The sequence below is a fragment of the Copidosoma floridanum genome, unplaced genomic scaffold (assembly GCF_036245765.1).
Source record: "Copidosoma floridanum isolate Cflo_tuat_1 unplaced genomic scaffold, Cflo_Japanese_pri ptg000021l, whole genome shotgun sequence".
Classification (NCBI taxonomy): Eukaryota; Metazoa; Arthropoda; class Insecta; order Hymenoptera; family Encyrtidae; genus Copidosoma; species Copidosoma floridanum.
The window spans coordinates 9,056,900-9,083,387 of record NW_028321898.1 but is presented as its reverse complement, the minus strand read 5'-3'; the positions used below and the strand labels follow the sequence as shown (position 1 = coordinate 9,083,387).

General features: G+C 31.4%; 1 protein-coding gene across 1 annotated transcript in view; it reads right to left on the bottom strand.

Moving 5' to 3' along the window:
* LOC149374116 (phorbol ester/diacylglycerol-binding protein unc-13-like) overlaps positions 1 to 26,488 on the bottom strand; it is a 161,715-nt gene that overhangs the window by 130,041 nt on the left and 5,186 nt on the right. The window lies entirely within an intron of this gene.

Genomic DNA, 26,488 nt, shown 5'->3' with positions numbered 1-26,488 from the left:
CTTATCATCCAGATGGTAACCATGCTGAACAACAGTAAATAACGAATTACAATTTTCTGTAGTTTTTTCTAGATGAGTTAGAATTAGAGAATGGCTTCTTCTTTTCAATTTGTAATTGCATGGCTTTTTCCACACGTCATTACATATGGCATTACTAATCCAAAACTCCTTATGTAAAGCCATACGTGAAACCATATGAAATGCCGTACGGCTTCCCCGAAGTAATTACACATGGAATTCTGTCATCCATTTCTTATGTTAGTTGTCGTATAATTAACTTTTTCATTAATTTTATCATAATCAAAAACAATTTATCATTGTTGTTTGTTTATTCTGGAAATCTCATTTGTCTTATATCATTATACGTGCAAAAAATAAAATGAATACTTATTTAAGTTGTTACTTTGCATAATTATTCAATAAACAATTTTCAATAGCATAAACAGCTCACAAATATTTAGTTTTAACATGGCTGTTCAAAATTTTGTTTTCGTGGATCTTTGACGTCGTTACAACCAAACTAATGGTCTCTTAAAAAAAAAAAAATAATCAAATTTAATGGCAATCGTTACTATTCCATTATAAGGTTGGGTCCGTAGTTGCTATTAAGAAATAGTAAAATGCTGTATACTTGTCTTATTAAGTACTGCTATTATTCACAACACAGGTGGCGTAGTTTTGCATTACTGCACACTATATATATTAAGACCAAACAAAGAATACATTCAAATTTCGTAGTTTCATGGTGGAATCTACGTAAAACAAGTGAGCTTCGTAGAAGTGAAGAGACACCGATGGGGCCAGTGCTGATTGGTTAATTGCCTCATCCCATGAGATTAACACAGACTTGCGTCCACCATTTGAGGCTTTTCAATATACAGGCTGATATGCCACTGTGGAATTTCTCCAGAGCAACGTGTAGAGCTTTTTTTCTTAAGTGAACCCCGTTGGAATTATATTTTTAGGGCTTATATCTTTTAAATGAAAAGCAATTGAAAATACGTTACAATTTACCTCTTGAAGAAGTTGGCATACTATAGCGCAGCTGTATATACGTGCAGCGTTGCCATATTGTCATTGTGTTGATTTCGTAAGCAGTGAGGTAACATCAGTATAAATGTATAAATGGATATATCCACGCGTGCGCAAGAGCGTCTGCTATTGTACTGCTATGTGTAATGGAAAGATGAGATTTTAACACTGTTAGATTAATATTGTCTGCTCCTTATTCTGTTATATTTCAAAGCCATCCGATCATTCAATCATCGGGTTCCAATGTAATTTCATGGATATTATAGTAATTAGCTACAAAATCATGCAACTATAATAGTGTTATCAGAAAATCTTATCACCTACTAAAGAAATTATTATAATGATAATAGTAACTAAGTAAATACTAGTAACTTTGTAAATGTTGTAGTTTATTGGAAAGTAGTATACCTTTTATAATGAGTAAAATTACAAGTTGTTTGTACATTTTTCATCTTTATTATCAAGTTTTATGAGCTTATCTGATCAAGACTAGCACAAATTTTTAAGATATAAATTGATAAGAATACAACTTATGTTGTCAAGTAAATTTATTCATGTACATATTGCCAGCTGACAAATCAGGAGTCTTATGCGCAACTTTGTCAGTGTTCAAGCGTTTAATTTTTCAACTACTTTTCTTGCAACCTACAAGTTAAATTATAGGTAGCATTAACAACTACCCTTTAGGTGACAGTGTTTAAATTCAACAGATCTATTTATTTATGTAATATTATTAAAATATAAGGGTTGACAAATTTCACCAGGATAGTAAAGTTTTAAGTCATGAGGACTTGTAAAATAAGTAATGTAGTTAGAACTTATTTTGTCATTGCTCTAAAGTGATATCTTGTCTACTGCTCTTGGAAGATCATGTCTGTAAAGGTTAGTAAAAAATTTTAATTGTGTATAATTAGGTTTTTTTGATATTTTGATGGCTGAGAACATATGATATGTTAGGGACACGTGTTGCATGCAAACTAACATAGTATTTATTAATATCTTACAAGATCTCAAATAAATAATAATAAACAAGTAATAATGACTCAAAAAAAATATGCACAAGAGCCATTCGTTTAAGAATCTATTTTATTTTCAATAAAATACATAAAATAAACCTAGAAGTTTCAGAAAATACTCATGAAGTAAAGCACTTGTACTGATTTAATGACTGATATTTGACAATTTCTTTTATTTAGATATTAATATCCATACTGATCCTCATAAGATCCAAAAATAGGAAGCTTTACGATTTAAACAATAGGCTAAAAGGAAGCACGTTAGACAAAAAGCTGAGCCCATAGTGTATAAAAAAAAGTTCCTGCCGCAAATGTTACGAAATTCAAAACCATAAAAGTTCATAAACATTCAATTGTTTTTTATCCTTTTTCTTTATCACAAGTACTCAACGAGTACTTGGCGAGTAATTGGCAGGCACTTGGTGGGCACTTGACGATAACTTGGCAAGCACTTGGTAGGTATTTGGCAGGCACTTGGCAGCACTTGACAGGCTCTTGGCAGGCACTTGGCAGGTATATGCCGGGCACTTGGCACTCACTTTCCGAGCACTTGGCGGGCCCTTGCCGGGCACTTGGCAGGTACTTGATGGGCACTTGACGTACACCTTGACTCGGTAAGCTCTCGGCTGGCACTTGGTGAAGACTTGCCAAGCACTCGGTGGGCACTGAGAGGGTATATGCTGGGCACTTGGCAGGCACATGCCAGGCATTTAGCGAGTACATGTCCGGCTTTTGGCGGCCACCTGCCGGGTATTTAGCAGGCACTTGACAGGCACTTGGTGGGCATTTAATGGGCACTTGGTGGGCACTTGGCGAGTGTACGCTGGAAACTAGGGAAGCACTTACCAGGTACTTGGCAAGTATATGCCAAGCACTTGACAGGCACTTGGCGGGCACTTAGCGGATGTATGCTGGGCACTTGTTGGGCACTTTCTGGGCACTTAGTGGACACTTGACGGGCATTGGCGGGTACTTGGTGAGTACTTGGTGGACACTGGGCAAGCACTTAGTGAGTATGTACCAGGAACTAGGCAAGCACTTACTGGATACTTGATAATCACATAGCACACTTGGCGAGTATATACCAGGCACTAGGTGGTCACTTGCCAGGCACGTGACGGGTATATGCCGAGCACTGGGCAGACACATGCTAGGCACTTGGTGGGTACTTGGCGGGTATATGCCGGGCACGAGTGCCCATGAAGTACCAGCCAAATGCCTGTTAAATACCCGTTGAGTGCTCGCTAAGTGCCTGGCAAGTACCCGCCAAGTGCCCGCCAAATATTTCTCAAGGTCCCAGCAAGTACCAAGCAAGAACCCATCAAGTGCCTGGCCAGTACCCCACCAAGTGCCGTGCGTGTATCTGTCAAGTGCCTGATGAGTGCCTGCGAAGTTTCCAGCAAGTACCCGCTAACTGCTTACTAAGTATCTGGCAAATATCAAAATTCGAAAAAATGTACTCCCTTTAATAATGCAAAACTAAGATACCACCTTGCCAGTTGATATTTATTATCATAATTAATTTTTAAAATCAAGCTTTTAACAATTATCGGATTTAATAAAAGGGGAATTTATATTTTTGTCCCGCTTATGTGACGCTGACTTTATTTATGAAAATTATCGTAGGTAATTGCTGTGTTCGATTGCACTTACATCTTTTCCCCTTCCTCTTGGTTGTTAGAATACTATCGTAGGCTGGTATTCTCTATTCCGTGCTAAGGCTTTAGGTGATTACTGTGTTCGACTGTGCGTTTAATCTTCGGCCTTTCTCCTTACTGTCCCTGCAAGCTTCTTTGTAAGCTCATCAGTCTCATTTAAATGACATTATTCTAAATATATCTGTTTGATGCATGACAACATAAACTTAGTAAAAAATATAACAACATTAGCTTACAAGATAAGTTTCAATTGATTTAGCACATGAAATATGATGAACATAATTTTTAATTTTGCTAAATCATACAAAGAGAAGCTTAGTATTTTTATGCAGTTCAAAGAAAAGCGTATTTTTTTTTTTGTTAATAAAATAGCAGATGTTTATCTCCCTGACATTTGACAATTCATTCTTAGACTCGGTCCAAGATTCAATTTTTTTACCAACTTCAGTTAAATAATAAGTACTAATTTTAGTAAGGATATTAAATCTTCACCTATATCCAATATTTGTCAGTCAATCAGTTGAACACTCTTGTAAATGTTTTGGCTATGGATGAAAAAAAAATTTTTGGATTGTTTTGACTTTAAATTTCATTCAAACTTTTTTACGTTTAATCAGATAACTTACTATGAAACTTTCCTCAAAACAATGGAAGGTTGTTGCTCCCCGTGGACTGCTAAAATAGTCCTTGAGTCTCTTTAGACTTCAATTGTTTTGAGATGTGAGCAGTCTATTCACACTTATTTAAGACATGCGGATGATTTTGATTAAATTATATAATAATGATATTTGACAGGTACTAGAACTCTTCAATAACTTTCATCCACTTATCCAGTCCACAATTAAACAAGAAAACAATAAAACGATCCTCGTTATCGATACTTTGATTAACAGAGTTTCTGAAGCTGCATGTATAATTGACTTATGTCGCAAACCATCTGCCTCTTGTAGATGTCTTAATTTTTTCTTATAATCTGATAACCCAATAGAGCATTAATTATTTTCATTATTAACAATGTGTACAAACTTGCTGAACCTTATCGTAAAACAAAAAATATTTTAGAGGTTAGGAAATTTTGGCTTTGAATGGATATCCTTTCCTTTTTGTAAAAAAGTGTATGAAAGCTATGATAAGTATACTCCAGAGAACATCCACAGGTTTCAATAGTGAAAACCACAAAGTATGACATGCTTTATGCACGGAGTACCCTATTACTTGGCTTCCCTTCATAATACTTCTATTCTTTGAGCCATTAGAGCATTATCTTGAAAAAATTCTCTCCAAACACAACATTAAACTTATTTTTCCAACACCTGTGAGTTATCAGGTATCGTTCAATTAGCTAAGAACAGAATACCAAGGAGGCAGATTACTGGCATTGTTAAAATAATATTCTGTAAGTATAAGGTTCGTTACATTGGCCAGAGCAAAAGACAACTAAATATTCACATAAGTGAACATGTTAGAACAGCTCAAAAACATGATCGTAGATTTGCAATAGCCCTGCATTGTAATGAATTTCATCATTCTTACGACTTTGATATAATAAGAATCTTAGACCGTCAGAAATATACATTTAGGAGGGAATTCTTTGAACTGATCTATATCTGAGTTCATTATAATAATGTTAGTTGACTGCTAAATACTAAAAAGTTAGATCCTTTTTATAAGAATTTTTGGCTTGATGTTAAACACAAATTTATGTAAGCGTTTTTATTTTTAGTTAGTTACTACTGCATAGTTTTATTTTTGCGTATTACATGTATAAAATTTTTTAGATCTCATGTTATACTAGGTTTCTTCCCATCCTCTCTCTTTGGTCTCTTACAGAGTACTAATCATCTAAAGCTTCTTACCTTATTTTTTTGCCTCATCTGACCTAAAATAAGAATTTTTATGTAAAATTTATGCGGTTCTGTTGTTCGACGTGTTATCGTACATTAGCCATGTGTGACTTAATTCTTGTTTGCCCACTTCATGCATTCTAATCGCCACTTATTTTTTTACTTGTACTAGTATTATACATTTTTAATTACATGATATATTTGCTTTTATCAACGTTGTCTTTAAATATTTATATATTTTAATAGCATACAGCCCAGAAGAAAACATCTAAAGAATGTCAAAATATTGGCATTCTAAGATGTTTATTGACATAGTCATGCTCTGTATACCAATTTCAAGTGGTATTCATTCATCAACGTAAGAAATCTATTGAAATATAAGACCATAATGCTTAGACAGAGCTTCAGTTTTTTTTCTGAATTTTCCAAATGAAGGGTGACTTAAGAAAATGGTGCAATGATTACAGCGCTCTGGGATCTTTAACTACGCAGTACATTGCACGACTTAACCTCTAAGACAAGACCACAGAATAGAGTTGTTATGGCCCAACAACTCAATGTAATCGTAATAAATGTACAATTTCCGCTGTCTAACCTCAAACTAGCACCTTCACCACTAGGTTTTAGGTTCTCAGGCGAAAAAATAGTATATAAAACTCGTTCGAAGAAGCTTCTTTACGAACCTTGTTACGGCCCTTGCCTTTGGCTCGTGCCGTATCGTAAATCGAAGCTATACCACATAGATACAAGTACGAGACATAATGAGAGTAGAAGTATATATAATAAGGAAGTATTAGGCAGACTGCATGATTATAGCGGTTGCCAGGTACAAACGCTCGTGTCGCGTCTCTCAGTGTGTAAGAGTAACTGTAAGAATCGTTATTAATCTGTATTCATTTTGTTCAATAAACATATATATATTGTAACTTTCTTTCTTCATTATGTTTGCTACCTCACCAGACACTTATTTTATTAACAATACTTTGTACGAACTTCTTAAGGTTCTCTGTAAAAAAATCATATAAAACTTCTTTCACGGAATAACGATCCGTAAAATTTTTTTCCGTTAGTCTTAACATTACGTACAACTATTCAATTAACATCATGTTTAATTTTATCAGACATTAACTAATCACTCCTTCATATCGTGGGCACAAAGTGCAACTACCTCTTTGCATTCTTGAAATCACTTTGGGCAAACGGACAAAAAATTTTGTTGCACCCTTCAGGTCCAAAGTATTCTTCTGCCCTAGGGCTCAAAGTGATTTACTGGGAGAACAGTGTGCTTCCAGGTACGAAATAGCACTTTGCGCTCTTGGTAACAGAAACAATATACGTGACTCGGCCACAAACATACGACAACCGTGACTTTCAGGTGCTTATGCTTGTACTTTGTGCTTTCGTGACGTATTGTACCATTACAATAATCAAAAAAAAAGTGGGTGAATAGGAAGTTTTGGGTACACAAGGACGATATTATGCTTTTATTAAATGATACGGCAGACAATATAAGTAAAAATATAAATATACTTTCCATGAAACGATACTGTGTACAAAAATGGTGCAGATATCGTTGAAATGAGTGTGTCTACGTTAAACGGGGTGGCCTCAATATGTATTCTTATATACAATAAATGAACAATTCTAAGCCATATCTAACGGAACAATACAATATCAGCACTATCTAGGCTGGCCATTACAAGACAGTGTGCTTTCATCGAGTCTTCTATTGATTTAAAACATCTTCTTACTGCCTACGCTGACTACATCTCGATTTTTACGCTTAAATCTGTCACATATGCTTACACATTTATTTCTTGTTTATATTCAATTCACAAAAAATATTCATATCTAAGAGTTAAAAAAAAAAATAGATTGTAGTACCACGTTCTTTTGCAAAGTTGAAAGAAGTAAAAAAAAAAAAACCGCCAGAAAATGGCAGATCGTTCAACTGAACCCTTTTTGAATCTTTATTTTCTAAAAATTGCTATTAATTATGTAAACTTATAAAAAAATTATTAAAAATTGTATTCATTTGTGCCGATAAAATTTGAGACATTTTTTTTTTTTGGATTAAAGACTATTTTTGGATTGACCTGCTGGAATATTTGATACATCTCCAAGCTGTTTTTTTTTTTTTTTTTTTTTTTTTTTTTTTTTTTTTTTTCTTATAAAATTAAAAGAATTACAATTTAAGTAGCGTTACCTACCTTCTCCAGTCCAAGCAGATACCTTAATTTAAAAACAAAAAAGATTCTTAAAACTTTACCCCTTTGTTTAACAGCAAAAGAGAAAGTAAACATGCAAATCTATCGCTCATAGAAAATTACTACACAGACATTAATAGTTATGGAAAAGTGAAGAAAAAAAAAACCAAGTGGAAGTCGAAAAATATATTGATGATGCAGCAAAATTTGACAAATAGACGGAAGATCAAGAATACAAGGAAGATGAAAAACACGAGAACAATTTTTTGCTTTTGTTTTTTTTTCTTTTTCTTAGTAGAAAAAAAAATGATTTAAGTATGTTTCAAATTGTTTATTTAAAAAACATTCATGTTAAAAAAAATTGCTAGCATTGCTGCATACATTGTCGCTCCTCTTGCTTTTTTAAATTTTTTCCTTATGAACTGTAATAAACGTTCTTAAGTAGCGCGCGGTGACTTAGTCTGCTAGGTTGGAAATTGGCACGTGGGAGACTGTGGTTCAATTCCTAGCCAGGGCGACTTTTCGGGTAAGTACCTTTGTGATCATTCACATGTGCTTTTTCACCATGCAATGCTCCTCAAGGAACGCTTAGGCAACCTTCTCACAGCAAAAATTACCTATAGAAGTATAGTTTTAAAAAATGACTGTTTCTAAGTCAGACAACGTTGAAAAACTTTTGAGTATGTCTACTCGTGTGTATACATGCATGTACACACGATCAAAACAGACTGCAGAAACTTGTAACGTTGTTATATGCTCGTACGCTCTCTTACCTTTCTACGATTTTGAACCACTTACAGTGATGAACGTCCTCAATTACATTTGCTAGTCCACCTCGCAAAGTCTTTTGAGGTACGATTTTGACAACACAATGTCACCTTTTTCTTTTGAAAACATGTTATGCAACTTTTATTTTAAATGTCTACGGTTTATATAAACAAGGTTTTAAAAATGCACCTTTTAACAAGAATAAAATGTGAGGTAAGTTGGCTTCGTTTGATTAATGCTTTTTAAATCAGAAATTTCTAAAGTCTTAAAATAGTGGCAATGAATTGTACGTTTTTTGATAAATCGTTAGCCTCGTTACTGTATAGTACTCGTACAGTAATAAAATCAAACAAAGTATTATTGACTCTTGACTGGTACAAAATGAAAACTTACTGTATGCAAGAACATTAATGTATCGTTACTTCAAATGTATAGAAAAACGTTCGTTTCAAATTTTTATCTATTAAATATTAGATTTGTTTTTTATCTTAGTCACACGTAAATATTCCCTAATATAATTGTGTTGATGCATGAGTACAATATAATATAATACTACAAGTATCATACAAATAGCAAGATGCGCTTCAAAAATAAAATAAAACTGAAGTTGTACATTATTTTCGTGTAAAAACTTTGCAAGGCAAACTATTTATTTTAAGACATACAACTTATTGCCACTGTCGAAAGATTCTACAAATTACCTAAAAAATAGTAATTAAACACATCTAACTTATTTTTTCTTAGAATATTATTAAAAGGTTGATTTTATGAGGATACCATTTTTTAGAAAAGGACTAGCTCTTTATATGTAAATTAAGGTAGTAAAATACAGTTAATATTCCAAAAATACTGGATACAGACAAAATTTGTACGAGGAAGTTGTGCTATACTATAGTAGTTCCACTAAATTTATACTAAAAGCTGCTTTCAGATAAACAATATTGTAACTGAATGCATTAAAACCCCCTACTGCGTTATTTATATGACTAGCTTTCATTATCATGTCACTTGTAAAGAAAGTAAGCTCAAACAGTCGAAATGGCAGTCACTAAATAACAATGTTATTTTAACAATAATTGATTACGTACATCCTTGGCAGAATGAAAACAATTTAAGATTTCAGTCTTATAGATAAGATTAGTTTAACATTATAATAGATAAGTAGCATGATGAAACGTTAAAGATTGTTTAGTAAGCATTACGTTAGTCAGGAAATTACATAATAGCGTATCTTACTTACATACAGAATTAGCTTTTTTTCACAAAGTTCAATATTTTTTATTTTTCTTGTCAAATTCTGCTCTAAATTTTTATTTTTGTGTTTCTGATATGTCACAGAATATGGGTAACACCAATTAAAAAGGCTTAAAAAAATGTATAAGACAGAATTACTATTTCAATTTTTATAAGTATTGCGTCTCAAAAAAAAACTGATGTGCAGACGTTGCTGCAAATCAAGTACTAAATTGCAAACGACTGATGTGGTCAGAGCTTTTACATTAATTTTTCTCAAAGCTTTTTTGGTTGGTGCTATTTATTATTTTATATGTACTACCGTTCTTAAAACACGGGCATACTACATTGTACATTGTTTTTTTCATACTATACTTCTGTAAGCGCGTTAGGCGCGAGAGTATATCAACGATTTCAGACTTTGACCTTGAAAAAAAGTGTGATGGAAGTGGATTTTGCTTGATTCTCCCCACTCACCTCATCCCTCATGGCGTACTTCCAGTTTCCTGTATACCACATGATGCCACATCACATCACCACACTTAACATTTCAAATTTTATGAATTGTATTTCTTTTTTCTTTAAGCAATTTCAAAAAAAAAAAAAAAAAAGTTAGTTTCCAGTGAGATCTGAACCCCTGACCTCTTGCATACTGGCCACGGCCCTTATTCACTCAGCTACAATTTTTGTTTTGCGGTGATTTATAACTTAGTTCTCATGTAAGTTCTCATTTATGGTTTATAAATTCATATGGTTTGATAACAAATAACATTAGTAAATAAATTTATTAATCAATTAATATTTTGGGATAAAGTTTTTTTAGAAAATTCAAAAACAAGTACGTTTTAACAGAGCAGCTTTTCTATGGATTAATGAATATTCATTAACCTATGATTAGTTTGTTACTCTCACAGTGAATATAGAACTGGTTGTACGATTTATTCATTTTTCAAGATTTTCTGAAATTCTCAAAAATATTTTAAACTGTAGAGAACTGTTAGTGATTTTTGCTGCGTTTTATTTCTAAATTAATTCTCTAATCGTCATTAAAATTATTTTTTGACTTAAAGAAGTTCGTTACGTAATTAGCTTGTAAAAAGCTTAGGGAGGTTGGAAGATAATATGCAGCAACACTGGCAGTTATTTTGCTCAAATGGACGTACTTATATACACGCTTAAACGCATGCCTGAACTCATTTTTCTTGTATTATTAAAAAAAAAAAAAAAAAAAAAAAACGACTTGTAGATTTATTTGAAAATTTAATAGATTTCCCTAAAAGCAATTTTTTAAAACAAATAGAGGTTAGGAGGTTTTTGCAGATTACATAAATGCAACTTAACGTTGTTTTTTTATAAGGTTACGAGTTAATTTGCAACTTTTTAAAACTAAAAGTATAAAAAGGGGTATAGTTAAGCGATCTGAAATTGTTTGTAAGTATTTTTGGGCAATTTGGGACGTACGTTTGACGTTTAAATGATATCTGTCAATACAGCCTATGTGTGATAAACGTCATAAAGGGACATTTCCTGGCATATAATAGTATCCTGTTTAAGAAAACGGTACTACACCGTGAATTTCTTAACCTTTACAATACAAATATACTTCGGGTATTATATAAACCGATAGATATGAACGTAAAGTGAGAAATACATGCCAGCTTGTACATTGTTTACATTGTACTGTATCGTTATATATTGCTTCAAACCGTTTGTTTATTTATTATTTAAGTATTAATTGAAACTTTACCTTATGACCACAAGTATGTTGATTTTGACAAAAATTGCACCACCTTTGTTCACAATGTCGTTTCATTAAAGGTGTATGTATAATAATAATTGTATTATTATAGATAGGATGGAGTTCGTAATTAGTTAGAGGCAAATTACAAAATAAGTTATAAATTATTTTCATTGGTTGGTGTTGTTTATATTTCAACGTTTTGTGGGCCATTATTCCAACCTCATTTATCTACAAAGACATATTACATTTAATGTACTTCATTAAGAGAATTTTTCCGCTACACGTAATAACAAAAAAGCCACGTACAACTATACTAGTTCAATTTTTACCTTATTATTTGTAAATATCTGAGTTCTAAGATGTCGTTTTATAGGCAGAATTTAAAAATATATAAATTTTCTTATTTTGAGAATTGTAAGCTCGCGTATCAGCAAACGGTTGAATTCTAACAATTGAGCCGTAAAATGTATGTACGAAAGGCCAAGGACCGAAGTGGTCAAAACAGATACGACAGAACATATGTAATTTTAAAGGAAAACGGTTACGGGTGATTGAACTTTTGTAGTAATGAGAAATATATGTAATTGAGCAAGTGTGTATCTTTTTTCTTGTAAATGTTGTGTTTATAACATTTTATGTGTATTATTTCTAAAATAAGCCTTTTTTGCTAGTTTGATTCTCTGTCTAGAATTTTTATATTGTCCTCATCAACATTATGATTATTGTGTAGATGACGCAAACTAAGTACTGATTTTTTATCGTATTATATTAATGTTTATTTGCTTGAATTGTTAATGCTTATTTTATTTCACCTGTATCTGAGGCTGAGCAGTCCAGATGCTTGCATTTAGACTTACACATATACTACGTTTGTTTCGTGCCATTTTGCAACCTTGTCCTTACCCAATCGTACAATCACATTTAATTTTTAAAGTATGATTGGGTAAGTATATGTATCATAAAGTCTTAATATCGCTAGTAATTGACTGTAGTTTTATCCATGGATGGTGACCAATATAGTAGCGTAGTGGTAGAGTTGCAGTCTCGTCGATCTGGAAGGTTAAGCAGAGTTGGCCGTGGTTGGTAGTCGGATCAGTGACTGCTCAACTGTTACTCCATTTGCTTGCGTTTGTTATTTTTCAGATCAGTTGACTATCTCTTTATCGTTACGACAACATGAGTGGGAGGCGTGCAGAAGTTCAGGCCTAATGTCTATAGACAATATAGACATTTTTTCGGAACTTAGGCAATATACCAGCCGTTCCAGGGTGGATTTTTCCCGAGTGGTTTTCTCACCCACTGGACTAATAACCCTGTCAAATGCGGAATGGAATCTCCTTACACCTGTTCCATCCCTATTACTCTCTAGTCCCCCAAAGTGCTGAGTGCCTAGAGAAGGACATGTGCACTATAATATAAGAAAAAAATGTATGTACGGTAAGCCTATTTTACAGTACGCAATGGAGGTTGTTTAGTTACGTCAATTTTAATTTTTCTTACATACATTTGCTCTCTTAATCTGTGTTTAATATTCTTATTGATAACCTCTTGTAAGTAACTGCTGTTACTGACTAGCTTTTTTACTCCAGTAGTGTTTTTCTTTGGATATCATTTATTAGATCTTTGTAGAGTTCAATCTATTATATTAAATACAGTATTTTTTTTTTATTAATTAGATGACCCGGAAAAAAAACTAGTAAGCGTCCTGTAGACGTAGATCTTATAAATCAATCAAAATAAAGATAGCTGTTATTTTTGCTAATAGTTATAGAAAAGATACACATCAAACGAGATGAACACAACATCAACAAGAAAAAAGACTCACACTAGCTCAATCGTGGATATTTTTCATTACCACAGAAGTTAAATTACCTGTCACCATTTTCCATAAGACTTGAGTATGTCCTATGATATCTGTTTTCATCACTCCTGTTCTGGGCCTTTCGTACATACATTTTGCAAATCGACCGTTAGTACTCCACTGTTTGTCGACGTGTAAGCATACAGTTCTAACAGTAAATATATGTACATACTTTATAATTTTGTCTTTACATTATCTTTGTAATATTCAGATACTAGTTAAGAGTGAGGTAAAATATCATTTATTATAGTTGTCTATGCTATTTCTGTAATCACGTGTAGTGAAATAATTCCTACAATAAAATGCATTATATGTAATACATTTTTGTAGTCTGATGAGGTTGGCATAATAGCCAATGAAACATTTAAATATAAACAACACTAGAAAAACAAAGTGATTTATAACCTTTTTTTTAATTTGGCTCTAACTAATTGCTAATCCATCCTATCTATAAGATGTTTCACGCAAAACGTCTCAAGCCCGCCACGCGGTTGCTAAAAATTACTGTTTTCAGCACTTTTTCTCGGCCTTATCCCTCTCAAAAAAAAAGTTGCAAATAGTATTTTTGATACATTTTTCACCCAGCTTTCCAATGATGTGGTTAGTTTTCTAAAATGATTTATTTTCACGGAAAGAAGCACAAAACATGCTGTATTTAAAAAAAAAAATTTTTTTTTTTGATAGGCAAGATAGAAAGCTGAGGTTTTTAACATTAAAAACGACTTTTTGCTCAGTGTACCTTTATTAAGAAGTTTGAGTAAAATACAATCATAGATGTAAACGCTCGGGAATCTGAACGTGAGCTCAGGATGGGCGTTGCACACGCCACGCTTCGTTCAAGTTAACTGTATATGTATGCGTATGTATGCATTATAAAGATCCTAAACTATGTATTGAAATTACAGATCTGAAACATCTAACGCAGAATTCTGAACTTTCTTTTAAAAACTACCATGACAATTAAAGCAGTAGTATACAGTAACTCTATTGAAAAATGTTTCTCAGGTGCAGAATGTCTAGATGGTCCAAATATGTGAACGTTACGTTTACATATTTTTTAATGTTTTGGAAAAATAATATTTTTGAAATTAAATATGAATTTCAGTTTTTAACAGCCAGATATACTATTTCAGTAGAAACTTTAAATTATTATGATCTCGTTGACTTATTAGGAGAAAAATTATTGATTGAAACTCAAAACTCATGTTTATTTTGCTACAAAGCAATTACTCTTCTTTAACCAACTTAAACAAGATCTTAAAAGTGGAGAATTTATTGTTACTTTTGATTTTTAGAAAAACTTTATGTTCAATATACTCAATTTAACCCAATCTTTTCATTGGAACAGTAACTAAGCTCTAATTTTTACAACTGTAATTTAGTATAAAGACAAAGATGAGCTGAAAGACATAAGTATTGCTTTTTCGATAACGTAAGCCATCATACATTTGCTGTATATAAGTATCAAAAAGTTACAATAAAGTATTTGAGATGCAGGTTTTTAGTGAAAAAATGTTTTAAATAAATGATAGGGTCAGTCAACATTTCAAAAATAAGAGCAGTTTTAGAAGCATACTTTTTGACAAAAAAGATTCAAAACTCAGTTGTAAATGGAATTTTTTTGGCTCCTGTTTATAAAAAGGAAGTATGTGACGGCATTAAAATCAACTTAAAGAGAAGTACAGAACGTGCAAATCTTTAAGTTTTTTCTAATAACCGAATTTAACCAGCAGAAAACGAGTATGACTGAGCAAAGGATTATTGCAAGAAAACGAGAGTTTTTTATTTTAGTAAAGAGTCGTATAAAAATCCTCAATAAAATTTCCGATTATATAAAGCAAAATTAAACTAAGTTCTTTGAAATTTGATGTTGTCATTTTAATCAATGATATAACAATAAAATTAAAAAAAAAACGTTTATGAGCTCTAATTGTTATTTTTTCTTGAACTAAATAATAAAACAAAAAGCCCACATATTTAACTTCATCTTAAACTAAGGAACAAAAAAAAATACTTTCTGAGACAGTATTTTTAAATCAATAATATTCACAGTGAACTTGAGTAAAACGTGGCACGGCACCAGCCTTTGGAGCACATTCAGACGGCCGAGTGTCTAGTCTTTGGTATGGTTTCACTTAAGTTTTTTAACTAAAGTACACTGTGCAAGAAGGCGTTTTTGATGTAAAAAAATCTTAGCTTTCTATCTAGCCTACAAAAAAAAAAAAAAAAATTTTTTTTCGAGATAAAGCATGTTTTGTATTATTTTTTCCGAGTAAATAAGATTTTTCCAGAAAACTTACCATACCATCAAAAAGTTGACTCAAAATTACATCAAAAAAACTAATTATCAAATTTATGACGAACATTAATAAAGCCGAGAAAATGGGCTAAAAACGGTAATTTTTAGCGCTTGTACGGCAGGCCTGGGACATTTTGCGTGGAACGTTTCCTTTATTCAATGAAAGAAAGCGCTAACTTACTCGATTGTTTTGATAATTATATTGTCTGCCATTACTGCGAAAGTATAACTCCATGTTTGGGTATTTAAACATATACTGTCAACTGGTTGTTTTTTAACAGAATTTAGCCATTCAGACTTTTTAAAGTAATATGAAATTAATAATCTTGTCAATTGTGCAAACTCTGCACCTAGATACGAAACGGCACTTGAGATGCTTGTGTCTCAAATCCAAGTGCACATATACATATAGGTGCATAGTTTACACAAGATGTCAAAGCAACTTGGAAGTTTGCAAGTCAGCAAAAAGGTATGTTTTATGGTCCATGTATTTCATGGGGCTGCTTTAGTACAAGTGATCGAACGGTGAAAGAAAACACAACACATACGTATAGCAAGAGCTTTCACTGGTATTTCAAAGAGAAAGAAGAACGTACGCCGTGAAGTTTTATGAGCATACTAGAGTAAGTGCTGGTAACAGAAGTCTAACAACTCGTCATAGTAAAACATCAAACTGCTAGTTTTAGACACGTATTCTACAAATACTGTCTAGTGCTTCGGTAAAATATTAGGATATCCGCATTACCATTTATTGCAACGACTTATCAAGCAGCTCCAGATGATAGCTGCATTTTAAAAACAAGGTGAAAAGTCTAAAAATAAAGTGTGTGAAATTCTTACTGAAAGCAGTACAAAATCTTATGGTCTCGTTAGCAACATCATAGGATGGAAAAATAAACGAGCATTAGATTTTTTTGTCAATATATTTTTGGTTGCTTCTATTCACTTTTAGTTCACGTTCTCTTTGTATCTGGGCAAAAAAGATCAAAGCACTTAAAGTTCTCGCAAACCACGAAAATCTTAACCTACATTTAAATAGTTCTGCTATAAATTGTATAGGTACAGTTGCCACGCAAGTGCAGCGAAATACTTCCAGCTCTGTCAATCACCAAAGATAAGCAGTAAATCTGGTTAGAACTTGAACGGGTGTCTGTTTGAGTCCCACAGTTTGCCTCGACTGGTTACCTCAATGTCTATAAACTTTTTCGTAGACGATGTGTAGCACATCAGTCTGGGTTCCTATAGGACGTACAGATACTCAGTCTGTAATTAGACAAGTCACAGCACTCCTCAGTAATGAATTTTTTCTAAGTGATTTCTCTATCTACATGATTATTCCTGTTGTTATTATATTATTTATTATTTGACATAGTTGTTAAAATATATTTATTGGCAAGAAAGTTTAACGTTAGATGGTCCTAAAAAGAACCGATTAGATTGACAGTGACTTAGTAAACGTAAATACTTACAAAGGGGCCAGTATTAATACTTCCAGTAATTACTAATGATTCTCGATGATGGAGAGCCAGCTATGGGTAGCTTGACTCTTGCTATCAGAGCCTCTGTGCATAAAGATCGTGCTGAAGAAAGGTACGCCCCTGGCCGCAGAATATCTTGTCTTTGGGTCATTCGCTGGATAACCAACCACTTACCACTAATCGGGAAAGTGTGCCAGGTAAATACCTTGACAGTGTGTATGCCGTTAGAATGAATCTCTGAGAAGTAGGCTAATAAAATTTGCAGCTGACATAACTGCCTAAGCTTCTTAGAGTTGTTTTCCCTGTTTTTCTGGTGTAGTTAAAGGTGTTTTGAAATCACCAGGTTATTTGGAAGACGGGTGACAAAATCTAAATGTGTTAGAGCAGATTTTGCTCTGACTGGGTGGGACTCTGAGATATAAAACATAAACTTGATTTTCTATTACTTGGATACATCTTCATAGAAGAAACAGGCAAAATTTTAGAAACGATAACAGAATCTTAAGAAAATCATGACAAGTATATAAAAATAATTATTCACAGTTTTGTAAATTCATGACCTTAAAGTATTGAATCAAAACTCCATATCTCAAATTAAAAGCAATGTTAAACAACATTAAAATTTTTTTTAGATTTTCTACAAGCAGACAAAATTCGTGAACTTGAATAGAGAAATGTTAGCTATTATTACTTCTCTGACTTACAACCTCTCATTTTTTTCACAAATTTTTACTCTCTCCTTTGATGTACACACATTTTAATTATATTTTAAATTGTAATTTCTGTGGTATGTCACACATGTAGCACAATACTTTTTTTTGTTTTATAGTATTTCATAGTGTTATAAGCCAGTGGACAGTCTGTACTAGGCTACCCAGATATAAGAATGTTCTTGTATTTAATGGCAGACAATATATTAACATAAACTAAATATTTTCTGTTAAATAAGATAAAAAAAGATATTATTAAAATGAAAAATATACCTTCTATAAAACGACATCATGTACGAAGGTGCTGCAACTATCGTGGAAATAAATATCTACATCAATTGTGTGCTGTTTGAATAAGTATTTCACTTTACAAGTTTTAGTTAAAAAACACATTTATAACGTTACGCTTACATCTGTTACATATGCTCATGCGCTCATTCCTAGCCCATTTTTAATACACCCAATATACTTTTGTTTAAAAAGCTGTGAAAAATTATTGTATAGTAAAACTTTTTTTAGTAGGGTAGTATAACATGCTAGTAAATGTCACTTCAGGACCCTCACTACAGATAGGTTTTTTGATAGATATTAGTGGAACATTAAACGCAAATTTAAAAAAAAAAAAAAAAAAAATAGACATAAAAAATTGTTGTTGCTGTTATACCGCTTTTTTCTGTACTTTTTTTTTGTCCAACATCCATCTTTCTCCACAGCTATGATACCTATTTCTCATAACTATACGTTATAAGGCTCCCTATTTTGATGGCAGTATTTTTCAAAAGCTCAGAAGCTTTGCTCAGTTTAATAATCGACTTAATAACTACATCATTGTAAGTAGAATTCATTTTTTAAAATAAGGGAAAAGTTGCCATAAATCCGCATAACTAGTTGAAGTTATCATGATCCGTGCCATTTGTGTATGGATCTAATACAGTAGACTGACTTATTCCTATAGTCGTTTCATCATTTTCATCTGTCCAAATAAAATCATGAAAATAACATCGTTAGTAGTCTAAAAAAATTTTTTTTCTTAGTTCATAATTATTCTCTTTTTTTATAAGATGGTCACTAAAAATTTAATGGGAACTGTGAAAATTGATCTTTTGATTTATTTAGATGAACATTTCTTTTAAGCTCAAGCAGGTCATGTAGATGATGTTGACTATCACCAGGGTGACTACTGTAAGGAGTTCTCTCATAATGTATGCTGAAATTTTCTGAAATAACTTTTTTGGCATGCTCAAAGTTATTTTGTGTTATCGACAAATCTAGGTATCTTGAACTCATAACAAGTTATTATGTCACCTCTGGATAACTCTCAGTGGCTACCGGCAAAAAATTTGTTACTTTTTTTCCTTTTTTTCTGGAGCAGACAAAAAAAATAGTAATCTCATAGTTCTTATCGATTAATCACTTTGTAATCCTGTAAAACAAAAAGATACGTATGCGTTATCGAACAAAATTGTGAAAAATATACTACAAATTACTTGTACAAAACTATCAATTGCAGCAACCTTAATTTTTATCAAAATATTCACATAATTTTACAGAACGTATTTTAACAAGACGACCATTTCTGTAAGTGACAATTTTGGTGATTTTCTTCTACATTTAGTTGATCCCATGTTTTAGAAACGTATATGTTACTTTGGCCAAGATGGCAAAAAATGTAGCTATATTCCGAAATTACTTTGGTTTATAGTGCAGGAAAATCACGTGATACAGGTGAATCATTGACATTAGATGAATTGGTCCCTTCTCCACTTTTACTGGAACATTACAGAAGTCACGCCTATTTAGAAATGTTGTTTGGATCAGCTTGATGAAAGCGATACAAGTCTACAAGTTGAAAATTTCATGCCAGCCTTTCTTACTGTCATGGTTGATTTTCAACAAATACGTATACTCTATTTTTAATTAGATACTACATGAATTCGACAAACATAAAAGGCCATGGAATGTCACGTTTAAACTAGAATGTTAATTGGCTTTTTTAACGAAGTCATTGTGTAATTCATATCATGAGTACCTGTCCAAATACGAAAAAATTTTAATTCTACTTATGATGATCTTTGCACTATAAGTACAATATACTTTTGTTGAAAAAAAAACTTTATTTAATAATTATAGAGAATAACGTTTACTTACCAGAAATATGAAGTAAAAGAAATCAAAGAAGTATATGTAATTTTTAAGAATCAGACTGGATAATTGTGGAGTACATTCTACGTGCAGATTAACTTAGAAATCAATGAAAATTCGTAAAGGACTCTTAATAAATTTTTAGTCTTATGAACTATTTCTAGTTATTGTTCAGTCCCACCCACACGCTGTAAGTCCGTGTGTAAACGTAAAATATTTTTATTTTGGTGGTTGGAATGATGTTGATGTGAATTGTTTAAGAGCAGAAAGCCAAAAAAAATTTTTTTAATTTTTTTGGCACAACACAGATTACCAGACTTCGATTAATTTATTTAATTACTGCATACTACACATTCTGATTTACGATAGAAGTTCATAAAAACAAAAACAAATTGGCTTTTTGTTCCTTGATAATAAATATGACGATAATCAAAATTAATTGATAATTTTGTATTTTAACAGTATTGTTAAATGTGTAAGTCAAACTGCGAAACTACCCTATTTTTCAATACAAATACTTATAATTATACTTGTATCAACTAAATTATTGGTGAATTTAATATTCAAACAAAAAATACTTCATATGAATAATCAAAAGCAAAACCACGTTCAAATTTCCTAAACAGAAACTAACGATAATAGTTTTCTTTTAGATACACAACGTTTTTCATCAATTTTTATACGAACTTGAGAACAGATTGTAGAGGTAGTTGTAAATATTGATGATTAAATTATATACTGCTTATGAAAGCTAGTTACTGTGAATAAAGTCAATGTTTTTGTTTTGCGTATTATTTTGTATTACAATTATTCATTATAATTATAATTTCTTTCTTGTATACATTGAATTGTTTGTTTTAGATTGTTACTTTTTATAACAAAGATAAAATATTTTATACAAGAAACTTATATGCATTTGAAAACAATTTAAAGTGTTAAGACATCAATACTATTGTTAATAACAGCGTGTATAGGTCATTTGTTGAGTATATGAAATAAACATGGAGCAGTCACTCAGTAACAACTTGGTTATTGTCTAAATACTCATGGTAAACATGGCCATGAAAAGTCCACAAACTTGACATAAAAGTTAAAAGTCATCAATGTTAGAATACAATGTAAATTTTGTGGAGTAAAACACTTATCTTGTAATGTGAAAAAATCGAGAAAAACTGGTATAAGACTTACTTATACAGGAAGTTATTACTCTGTATTTACAATGCACACTCATACTGTATTGTTTCTAAGAACTTGGAAAATTTGACTACAGCAATAATTACACTAAACACAGGAATGCAAGTAAAAAACCTGTAGGGGGAACATGATTCTCTGCTGTAATCTAAATAGCAGGAAGATAGACCAGGAAAATTAGATTTGGCATGCATAATACACAGTAAGGTGGAAACTTGATCTTTTATGTTTTCGACCACACTGATCACAGGAAAAATAATTAAAAAATTGTGAAAGCCTGGAAACTCTGAGAAAAAGGCTTGTTCACTGCATTCTACATATAATTTTCCTGATCTAAAGAGGCTCCTGAAATACAGCAGTTTTTTTTAAATGATTGACATAAAATCTTTTAATTTATATAGTTGTTGCTCACTTCAATACTTATATTGACTTTGTTGGAAGTGTAAAATGTACTTATATAACGTACAAAGTACATGTGTACTTTTATTGTTTACTGTAGTCTGTGCACTCCACACGTCATGTTATCTCAACATATGATAAAATGCTATGTATACAACAACACAAAGTGGTAACTTTCAAGAAAATATGGAACATGAACTTACTCGGCCAGCTGACGGCTATTAACGTCACATCGTTAATCTTTATAGACTTTTCCTTACTGTTTTGTCAAAAAAAGTGAACTTGCTCACTATGAAGTATCCTAATAATAAGACCTACGTACTGTTTATCTATTGATTACATAATAATTTTTTTAAGAAAATCTTGTTCAGATATGTATTTGACGAGCATGGTGAAAAACTAGTTTTGAGGTAAGCTGGTATAGTAGACCTTAAGTCAAAAGATCACCTTAGTCACCTTAGTCTTCTTAAGGCGTAAAAGCTGTGAGTCGAGAGAACAATTTTCAATTTTAGTACACTCTTTATATTGATAAAAACAAAGTCTTTTTGGATCATACAAGTGCAGAAATTTTCTTGTTTTTTCAACACGGTATCAGTGGAACTACCAATTGACTTGACTAAGCTACCAGTCTATATGCTTTATAGAAAAACAAATTTTAAAATACTAAAAAGTAATACTTTTATTAATCATTTTGTAACATGGCATGGAAGAACGGCAAGTGTGCTATGGAGAGGAAAAGGAAAATAAAAATTAGTGATATCGCATGGTGAGCCCTATCTTACAAGCAGAATTTATTAATTTTTTACCTTATTTAATGTTAGTATTCGCTTCAAATCATAAGTACGTTGTAAAGGAGAGCGAATAATAATGTGGAAAATGTTGATTGTAAAAATACGTGGCATATTCAACAGTTACGCTAAGTTCCATCATAAATATTTGCCAAAACCTGTAATAATAAGTTGTTCTACGTTACAAAAAATGATTTTAATTTTAAGTTATGCCAAGTCCATTAGTAACAATCATGTGTCTTAAGCTATTTTATGAATTAAATCATTTTGTATCTTTTAAAAAAAATCATCGAAAGAAGTATTGATACTTTTTATAAATAATTAATAAACAATATTGTTGACTCTAGTACAAGTAAAATTGTGCCAATTCCATAACCTTCTTTTCAATTTGACATTAATATTATCAGTGAGATTTCTTGCTATCCAAAAGAGACCTATTAAATTTGATAGTGTTTTTATATTACATAACAAAACTACAGCTTTATTCTTTTACAATAAAGTTTTTACATTATTATGTGGGACCAGTTAAATTCGTAACAAATCGAAGCACCTTTATCTTCACCTCAATTTTCACCTTAGTCATATCTATAACTTTACATTATTATTAATTCAATTTATTCATGTTTTTTCAATGAAGATTTATGTTCGCACCTCCACAAAGAAATTGTTATTTGTCTGGCGTAAAGTTTGTCAGAAAGCAGTAAATGTGCTATGGTAACGCGTATAATATTTTTCAGTGACACATTGACGCATAATCTTTTACAAATCGGATTTAACTTGTTTGAAACCCAAAATATTATCTGTTATTTAATTTAGGTATAACTTTATTAAAAGTTTGACACTAGATTAATCCATAGAAAATTAAGAAACTTTTCTCACAAACAAGTTTGCATTAAAGGTTTTCTTACAATTTAAAGAAAATAAAAATAAAAAACATCAAAATGCAGCATGTCTATAACGAATACAAAAAAAAACAGTTTATTTTTTAGAAATATAACACATAATATCAAACTACATTGCACAAACAAAAAAATAGTTTACTTTGAAAGAATATTAGAATAAGCTACTATCACAAAATAGCAAAAATAACTTTAAAGAAATACATAACCCCGCAATAGCAAATGACTAGGGAGTAAACAAAACTTTTTTAAAACAAGCACACAATAGTATATTACGCTACTTTCTGCCCAGTATGGTAAAAATACTTTTTAAAACATTAGAAACATAATTTTTATTTACTTATTCATAAACACCTTAAATGTTAGCTAAAGAAATAAGTGCGTTAAAAAAATAAAGAAAAATATTAATTACTACTGATACACCCATTCAAACATTTATTAATTTTGTTCTAGATAAAGTAGGAATGTTTGCTAAAAATGCATTAAAATAAAACTTCAAATTTTGACGATGGAATAATTGTTCTCAATATTAGAGGAAGCCATACCACTTAAAGGTGCAGCAGCCATACTCAAAGCACATGCATTTATCAAAAAATCAATCTACACATATAAAGCCTCAGCAGCCATACTGACAGAATAGTGTAGTAACTCAGGCTGTAAACTTATTTAGAAAGGATCGAGCTTATTCGGTACAAATTAATTCAAACAACGACCTTTGATTTACACTTAAAAGGCTCTCTTAAAAAATCTCATCACATACTTACAACGTACCTCAGAATTTCAGTTGTAAAAAAGCAGTATCGGGATAATTAATAAAGAAATTATATTTTTAGTCCTTATGTACACAAAAATATTGAATAAGGAATTAAATCTTAAATTTATTATAATAGATCTATGACTTTCATAGGGCCTTAAAGGATAAAAGACCAGTGTGATATCCCATGCCATATACTTAATATTTATTACTTCAAAATATATAGTTATTAACAACTATAATTATAAAAAATGAATGCTCAGTGGTCTTTCAACATCAAGCTGTATACTTGCTTCTTAGTTCGTGAAACGTATACCTTCCTTCTTCTGAAAAAAGCTACCGTTGCAATGCTTGAACTATGCAAGAAATCTCCAAACAATCTTGTGAAGTGCTTATCTCACAACGTAGATTTGTACTACTACATACAATAATGAAAAAAAATCAATTGTTTTAACATTCATTACTGTTTATATTCACAAGAAATATCCTATAGGATTTTGACAGTAATTTCTATCTGATGGGAATTTTGAGAGATCACCAGTTTTAACCATCAACTACTGCATAGTCTTTAAATTACGACTGTGTTTATTAAGCTCTGATAAGTCTTTCGGATCCTCAACTTGACGCATCCTCCTTCAACGCAAGAGTATAAAAACTCCTCGCATCTACAAGCGTAAGCAGCGGCTAACCAACGATCTTAAAAGTAAGTTAAGTTAAGAAAACTATAAATTTTATAAGCATTGTCAATACAAATGTGAAACTTCACAATTTATATTATTTGTAAAATCAACTATTTCCAGCTTTTCTAAATTTATAAAATCATCGTATAAGACATAACTTGACTATTCATTGAATTTACTTTTTTGATACAAAAATGTTCTAATGACCTTAGTATATAAAATAGCCCAAGATTCAAAATTCTAATTAATAGATGTATAATTTTCATTTTGATGAAGGAATTGATTATCAAGGAAAATTTAAATAGATAATTTTATAAAATAATTTGTTTCTGTCTTCACAAGAACCCCTGTTCCATATTCTACTATCTTTATATTATTGTATTTAACCAGGCATCTTGGTAAATCCATATACATTGTGTGCTATGTAGTAGTAGAGAGCGACCTTTAGATCTAAAAAATTAACTTAAAAAAAACGATGAAAAAAATTTTTTGCTTCTGCAGTTATAAGTATCTGACTAAAAAGAAAAAGCCATTTTTAATTTTAATTAATCGATGGAATTCTGTGTTATTACTCACAAATTATACAAAGTTATGTAGCTTATTACATTTATGTTTCTATTTATACAATATCTTTAGAGACATACCGCAAATACTTTACCTAATAAAGAGTGTCATTGTCTCAAAAATTAAAAAGTACTAGCACTGAGACGTAAGTATAAGTCCTTTATCTCATTTGGTGTAAATTCTGAGCAAACAAAAAGGTGTATATCTTGACCCGCATGTTGGTGCACATGCACTATAGTTTGGGAGTGGAGCGCTTCCAAAATGTGTGAAGCGTGCGTACCACGACATTATTATGCTATTATGACTACAGTTTGCACTTGAGTGTTACCAACATTCTCTCAGTGTACATATAACCGTTGAAAATCGTCTACCACACAAACCTAACCTTTTAACCTTTATTTTTTCTATCAGCATGAATATTTATCTTTTTGGATGATGTGAATAACCTCACCTTCAAATAACATTGAATGATGAAACAAATCATTACTTTTTTATTATCATTTTCAAAAAATATCAAACATAAAATGATGTTATTCAATATTACATTAGCATATTAGCGAATCATTTTAAATTAGAGCGAGCAATCTAAATGACCGTTTTTTTACACAGCAAACATTTTACTCTTGCTGGTCAATAAATGATTACTTTAACGATTTAATATTGTATACTATTTTTTCTGATAAGCCCTAATTTCTGTTATATTTTAGCTGAAAAGTTTTTTTTCCACTACGAACTTTTTCTTTTCCGATGTTAAATCTACTTTAAGAGATATTACATTATATCGTAAAATAGAAAAGTAACCTCCATAAGAGTTCATGTTTGGAGTGCATTTTTTTACTGATAGTTTTAAAAATTTGCCTATTAAATGTACTTAAAATCCTAAAAGAAGATGCTTTATACCTTTAACAGCAATCTCATCAAGTTTCACTGTAAGTTAAAATAAATGGGTAATGTGAATAACCTTCTTAACCAAGTAGATTGACAATAATACTACCGATTAAATTAAAGTACTGTCACTACGATATATCTAACTACAATTGTCAAGACTCAATTTATTAACTATTGATAAAACTTTATTTATGAAAAATAATATTACTATCTAACGATCTGTTATAACATTTTTTGCAACATTATTAACCTGAAGAACTTTGTTCTAACTTTATTTTGGCAAATTAGTTGATAAATCAAGCATTTAACACTTATTTACTGCGTTTGAATATAAGC